This window comes from Odocoileus virginianus, chromosome 31 (genome assembly GCF_023699985.2).
Source record: "Odocoileus virginianus isolate 20LAN1187 ecotype Illinois chromosome 31, Ovbor_1.2, whole genome shotgun sequence".
Lineage (NCBI taxonomy): Eukaryota > Metazoa > Chordata > Mammalia > Artiodactyla > Cervidae > Odocoileus > Odocoileus virginianus.
Genome location: NC_069704.1, coordinates 33,443,719 through 33,450,721, shown reverse-complemented (window position 1 = coordinate 33,450,721; position 7,003 = coordinate 33,443,719). Strand labels below are relative to the sequence as shown.

The window sequence follows — 7,003 nt, the reverse complement described above, 5'->3', positions numbered from 1 at the left end:
TGTTATATTTGCACATATCTTTTCCAATTTCAGACTAAGCAAAGACATACATTTGGAGCTGTATTAATGTATCAAAGTAAAAGACAACCCAACTTAGTACCAAGAAATATCATGACCGTCGTGTAGTGTTTGATAGAGAAAACACTGATTTTTGACACATCACTTTATTCAGATAACAGTCTGGTCACACATGGTTCAATGACACGCAAATAATAAACCAAATATAATCAGATGTTAAAGATTGGTTTTCAAACATTATAACCAATTGTGCCACACTTGCCTATGATCTCACCAACATAAAACCACACTAACAATTCAGTGGCCACCAGACCATTCAGTGGAGCTTCCTTAATTTAACTGTGAGCTCTTTGAAGCCACAAGTTTGAGCACTAATGACTATTTTTTTAAACCTCTGAATAGCAATAGGGATCTCAGCAGGGTTGGAGGAACCAACTCAACTTTAACCTGATGCCAAAATATGGCCAGTCAAGGCTTCAAGGAAGTCACAGCAGCATTGACCAGGGCTTGAGCCTTCTCTGTGAGGTTATGGACAAAGTGGGCCATGCTTCTAAAATAGAAAAATCTCACCCAGAACTGGAGGGTCACCACTTTCTCTGAGACAGTAGTGAAGGAAAGGAGGATGGGAGAAAAGACAAAGAAGTGGTGTTAATGTGGAAGCCTGTCCACATTTTGAATGAAGTAATAAAAGAGGTCATTTGCAGGGAATAAGGAGAACTGGATAGAAGGGGATTTTACATATATAGAATAGTCTTATAAAAGTTATAATTAGAAAAGATGCCAAGTTCTTTTCTTAATTTAGCAAAGCAGGTGGTTTGCAGCAACATGACGCAAGAGAAAGAACTTTAGCTTTGGGACCACAAAGACTTGAGTTTGAGTCCTGACTTTATTCCTTTTAAACAAGTTACCAAACTTGTCTTTTTCAGTTTCTTCACAGTAAAATGGGGACAACAGTACCTACTTTGTCATAGAGTTATGACATATAGAGTCAACAATCGGACATGTCAGTTAACTTCCAACAAACATTTATTAACCTCCTACTCTGCATGTAGTACTCCACTAGGTGTGTATCTTGGAGGATTTTGAAGTCTAAGAGGGAATTTACTTCTCCTTCATTCTTTTGGGGACATAAAATAATTGACTTTTAAAAAATTATTTATATTTATTTTTGGCTGTACTGGGTGTTTGTTGCTGCAAGTGAATTTCCTCTTGTTGAGGAACACTGGCTCTATTTTTTTTTTCCATTTATTTTTATTAGTTGAAGGCTAATTACTTTACAACATTGCAGTGGTTTTTGTCATACATTGAAATGAATCAGCCATGGATTTACATGTATTCCCCATCCCGGTCCCCCCTCCCACCTCCCTCTCCACCCCTTCCCTCTGGGTCTTCCCAGTGCACCAGGCCTGAGCACTTGTCTCATGCATCCAACCTGGGCTGGTGATCTGTTTCACCCTAGATATACATGTTTCGATGCTGTTCTCTTGAAACATCCCGCCCTCGCCTTCTCCCACAGAGTCCACAAGTCTGTTCTATACATCTGAGTCTCTTTTTCTTTTTTTGCATATAAGGTTATCGTTACCATCTTTCTAAATTCCATATATATGTGTTAGTATACTGTAATGGTCTTTATCTTTCTGGCTTACTTCGCTCTGTATAATGGGCTCCAGTTTCACCCATCTCATTAGAACTGATTCAAATGAACTCTTTTTAATGGCTGAGTAATATTCCATGGTATATATGTACCACAGCTTCTTCATCCATTCGTCTGCTGATGGGCATCTAGGTTGCTTCCATGACCTGGCTATTATAAACAGTGCTGCGATGAACATTGGGGTGCACGTGTCTCTTTCGGATCTGGTTTCCTCAGTGTGTATGCCTAGAAGTGGTATTGCTGGGTCATATGGCAGATCTATTTCCAGCTTTTTAAGGAATCTCCACACTGTTTTCCATAGTGGCTGTACTAATTTGCATTCCCACCAACAGTGTAAGAGGGTTCCCTTTTCTCCACACCTTCTCCAGCCTTTATTGGAACACTGGCTCTAGAGCGTGGACTCAGTCGTTGTGGCAATGGGCTTAGTTGCCCCGCAGCATATGGAATCTTCCCAGACCAGTGACCAAACTGGTGTCCCCTGTGTTGGCAGGCAGATTCTTAACCAATGGACCACAGGGAAGTCCCCAGAATAATAAACTTTTGCAGAATTGTGGAAGGACTTGCTAGTTACTGCCCTGTCTGTTTTTATGTAAATACTAGGTTAGGCCCTGCCTGTAGGTGTTTTTCCAGTCTGCCTGGTTTTAGCCACTAATGCTGGGTGAGTCACTTTTCCAAGTCAGCATCTGTGCTATTCTGACCTCTTGCCCTGTGGACAGCGGGCTTGGCAGAGGGAACCCTTTGCAGCTGCCAATCATGAGGCGTGAGTGGCCTTGGGCTACTGACCCCTTCAGTGGTGATTCAGCATGTTTCATTCTTATCTCTGCAGTAAGTGTGATGTGTATTTTTTTCCCATCTCTCTTTTGTTGTTGTTGTTATTAGCAGCTAAATCTATGATTGTTTAGCTTCCAAAGAGCATCCCGGAGGGAAATGGTGCCAGACCAAGGACCTGAGAACAACTGACCACAATCATGAACAGTAATGAAATCTATCCATTTATAATCTCTGTTACTTTCAGGAAGAATAAGTAAAGACATGCATCCTTGATTAAGGAAATTGGAATTAATTGTAATGATTAGACTTGGAGTGTGAATCTAGAGAAATAGTAAATTAAGTTCTAACAGAAGTGCTTTGGCAAAAGGATTATAAATTAAAGGTTTAATATGTGTACTCTAGTTACTTAAGTGATTGTCACATCATTTAAGCATTTAATAAAAATAAAATTGCTCCAGTGTCATCTGTGGTTTGTGATGAGGATCAGAATGTCTAGATCAGAACTTCTAGATCAGAACTGAAACTCATCACCAAGGAAAGGACAAAACATTCTGGCCAATACCTGGACTGTGTAATTTACATCTTTCCCTTCTTTAGTCCTTTTCCAACACAGCAGAGTATTTATAACCTTATGTTGTATCAGTAAGGAGTAGGTTGGCTCCATTTCTAGGACCATGTAAATACCAACCTTTCAAAGTTGGCAGAGGGGCGTTCATAAGTGTATCTTTTTCATATAGGTGACCTCTCAGATCTCTGAGGCAGGCCAATTTGTTTTCCACAGGACTGATCTATTTTCCTAGTTATCAGCCTTGTATGAGAATTATCACCGTGTCATGGGCATTAGTTGTGGTTTACCTTTATTAGGCCTTTGAGGAATGATGGAAAACAACAACGAAAAACGACTGGCAAGTGCCAAGGTACTATCAGTGATTAACAACAATTTTCTCTGGACATTTTGTGATTCCATTAAAATAGAAGCAGAACAGAAATTACTTGCTTTGGATGAGATAATGCACAAAAGGCACTCCCTCAGCACAGAGCCAGTGCTCAGTAAGTGAAGCTCTTAGTACCATTATTTGGAAGGAATGTCACCTATTTCCCCCTCCTTCTCCCACTCCGGTTCTCACAAGCATCTTTTATTCTGAATCTCAGTAGTATGAAGGTAAACAACATTCTATTTTCTGAGAACAGGCTGCCCTGATGTTGAAGGTGGTAGGACAATCAGTGGCCCTGGAAGCCCTATTCCAGATTCCAGGTAATTTGGCTAGGTCAGCCCAGCCTTGCAAACTGCCAGCTGTCTGGAAGATTGAGATCATGTTCGGCCATGGCCTGCACTGGGAAATTGCCCCACACCGCCAACAATCTTCTCTGGCAATACGAAGTGAAGAGTAACACTTCATAGTGTTCCTTTAAATGATGCACTCCTAAGCTGGAACATAAATGCTGCACTAACAAGGGAGCCAGCTTTTGAATAGTCAAAGGCATTTTGTCAACAAAGCATTATTATTCAGGCCAAGTTAGGTTTGCCATATATATATATATACACACACATGTATATATATATATATATATATGGTTCTATGCAGCTCAACTCACCTTGTAGATAGACAGTTTGGAACTTTTGCAGCTTCTAAATCAACTCTTATTTCAATGGAGGTGGCTCCTTGTTCTAAATAATGTCCTCAGTGTTCTTGTGCTGCAGACTTGGCATTTCTAACTGCCTGATGGACATTTCCACTTGGATTTCCAGCTGTTAACACCTTTTGCCAACATCCTTATTTCTATCTATACTCCCACCAATATTGAGAAACTAGATATGTAGTGATAAAGGGTGAAGTCTTGGGAGGCTGACTATCTAGTTTTAATTCCCTGTCCTGCTACTTATGAGGTGGCCAAATTATTTGAATTTTTTGATGCCTTAATTACCTCATCTGTATAATTGGGATAATAATAACACATTCCTCATCAAATTTTTGTAAAGCATTGAGTTAAATTTCTTAGATCAGTACCTGGTACATAGTCAGTGTTTATATCAGTTTGGTTGTATTACGTTGCAAGTAACAAGAATGCCAATTAACAGTACTGTAGGTAAAAAGCATATTTAATTATCTTTTATAACTAGAATTTTAGAGGTGGGTAGTTCCAGGTTTGGTGCATCAGTTCATTAGTGCCACCAAAGACCCCATTTCTTTCTACCTTCCCCTCTGCCATCTTTAGCGTGCTGACTTAGCGTCTTCACGGTTGTCACACTGTGGTCACCAGGTGCTGCAGCTCCAGACATCACATCTCCACTCAACGCAAGAAAGGAGAAGGGCAGGTCCAGCATCCACTGTCTCTTTCATCAAGAAAACAAAAGCTTTCCTGGAAGTCTCTCAAAGGACTTCTCCCTACATCTGATTGCAAAGGATAAGTCACATGTCCACTCTTGACTGTAAGAGAGGCTGTGAAAGAAACTGTTTAGGTTTTGGCCTCTGTAATGGGAGATGAGTACAAAAGAAGAGAGTTGGGCATGGTTGTTGAGGTAGCCTGGCCGCAGTGACTGCCTAGAGTGATTATTACATGCTAGTTGTTATTGCTATTATCATTCCAGTTCCTTACGTTAGAAATATAGAAGTTATTTTTCTTTTCGTTTTTTAATTTTTCTTTTTAAAAATTTTTATTGGAGTATAGTTGATTTATAATGTTGTGTTAGTTTCAGCTGTATTCAGCTGTATTCAGCAGAGTGAATCAGTTATACATATACATATGTCCACCTATTTTTTTAAAATATTCTTTTCCCATAGAGGCCATTACAGAATATTGAGTAGAGTTCCCTGTGCCATGCATCAGGTTCTTATTAGTTATCTGCTTTATATATAGTAGTGTATATATGTCAATCCCAGTCTTCCAATTTATCCATTCCTCTCCTTATTCCCTGGTAACCATGTTTGTTTTCTACATCCGTGACTCTACTTCTGTTTTGTAAATAAGTTCATCTGTATACCTCCTTTATTTTTAGATTACACATATAAGTGATATCATATGATACTGTCTTTCTCTGACTTCATTCAGTATGACAATCTCTAGTTCCCTCCATGTTGTTGCAATGGCATTTTTTTTTAATGGCTGAATATATTTCATTGTATATGTGTATCACATCTTTTTTGTCCATTCCTTTCTTGATAGACATTTAGATTGCTTCCATGGCCTGGCTATTGTAACTTGTGCTGCAGTGTGCTATTGGGGTACATGTATCTTTTTGAATTCCTGTTTTCTCTGGGTATATGCCCAGGAGTGGGATTGCTGGATTATATGGTAGCTCTATTTTAAGTTTTTAAAGGAATTTCCATACTCCTTTCTCCGTAGTGACTATACCAATTTATATTCTCACCAACAATATAAGAGGGTTCCCTTTTCTCCACACCATCTCCAGCTTTATTGTTTGTAGATTTTATTTTAAAAAAATATTTATGTATTTATTTGGCTGTGCCAGGTCTTCATTTTGTCATGCGGGATCTCTAGTTGCTGCAAGCAAAATCTTAGTTGAGACATGTGGGGATCTAGTTCCTTAACCAGGGATTGAACCCAGGCGCCTTGCATTGGGAGTGTAGTCTTAGCTACTGAACCATCAGAGAAATCCCTGTTTGTAGATTATTTTGATGATGGCCATTCTGACTGGTGTAAGGTGATACCTCATTGTAGTTTTGATTTACATTTCTGTAATAAATGCTTGCACAGTGGCTCAGCAGTAAAGAATCCGCCTGCCAATGCAGGAGACTCAGTTTTGATCCCTAGCTTGGGAAGATCACCTGCAGAAGGAAATGGCAACCCACTCCAATCTTCTTGCCTAGGACATCCTATGGACAGAGGAGCCTGGCAGGCTACAGTCCATGGGATTGCAAAAGAGTAGGACATGACTCAGCAATTCAACAACAACAACAATTGGTGATGTTGAGCATCTTTTCATGTGCCTTTTGGCCATTGGCATACTTTCTTTGGAGAAATGTCTACTTAGATCTGCCAATTTTTTGATTGGTGGAAAGATATAAAAAAAGATGCTGAACTGCTTGAGCTGTTTGTATATTTTGGAGATTATTCCCTTGTCGGTTGTTTCATTTGCAAATATTTCTCCCACTCTGAGGGTTGTTCTTTTGTTTATGGTTTCCTTTTCTGTGCAAGAACTTTTAAGTTTAATTAGATTCCTTTAAAAATTTTTTTTGTTTTTATTTTCGTTATTCTAGGAGATGGATCAAAAAAGATCTTGCTATGACTTATGTCAAAGAGTATTCTGCATATGTTTTCATCTAAGAATTTTATAGTGTCTGGCTTTACATTTAGATCTTTTTTTTTCCATCTATTTTTGTTAGTTGGAGGCTAATTACTTTACAATATTGTAGTGGTTTTTGCCATACATTGACATGAACCAGCCATGGATTTACATGTATTCCCCATCCTGATCCCCATTTAGATATTTAATCTATTTTGAATTTATTTTTGTTTATGGTGTTAGGGAGTGTTCTTATTTCATTCTTTTACATGTAGCTGTCCAGTTTTCCGAGCACTACTTATTGAAAAGACTGT

The 7,003-nt window shown here is 38.9% G+C and overlaps 1 pseudogene; it reads right to left on the bottom strand.

Moving 5' to 3' along the window:
• Positions 1-248: 248 nt before the first annotated feature.
• On the bottom strand, positions 249-564 carry LOC110141790 (ATP synthase subunit g, mitochondrial pseudogene; annotated as a pseudogene).
• Between the last annotated feature and the right edge of the window lie 6,439 nt (positions 565-7,003).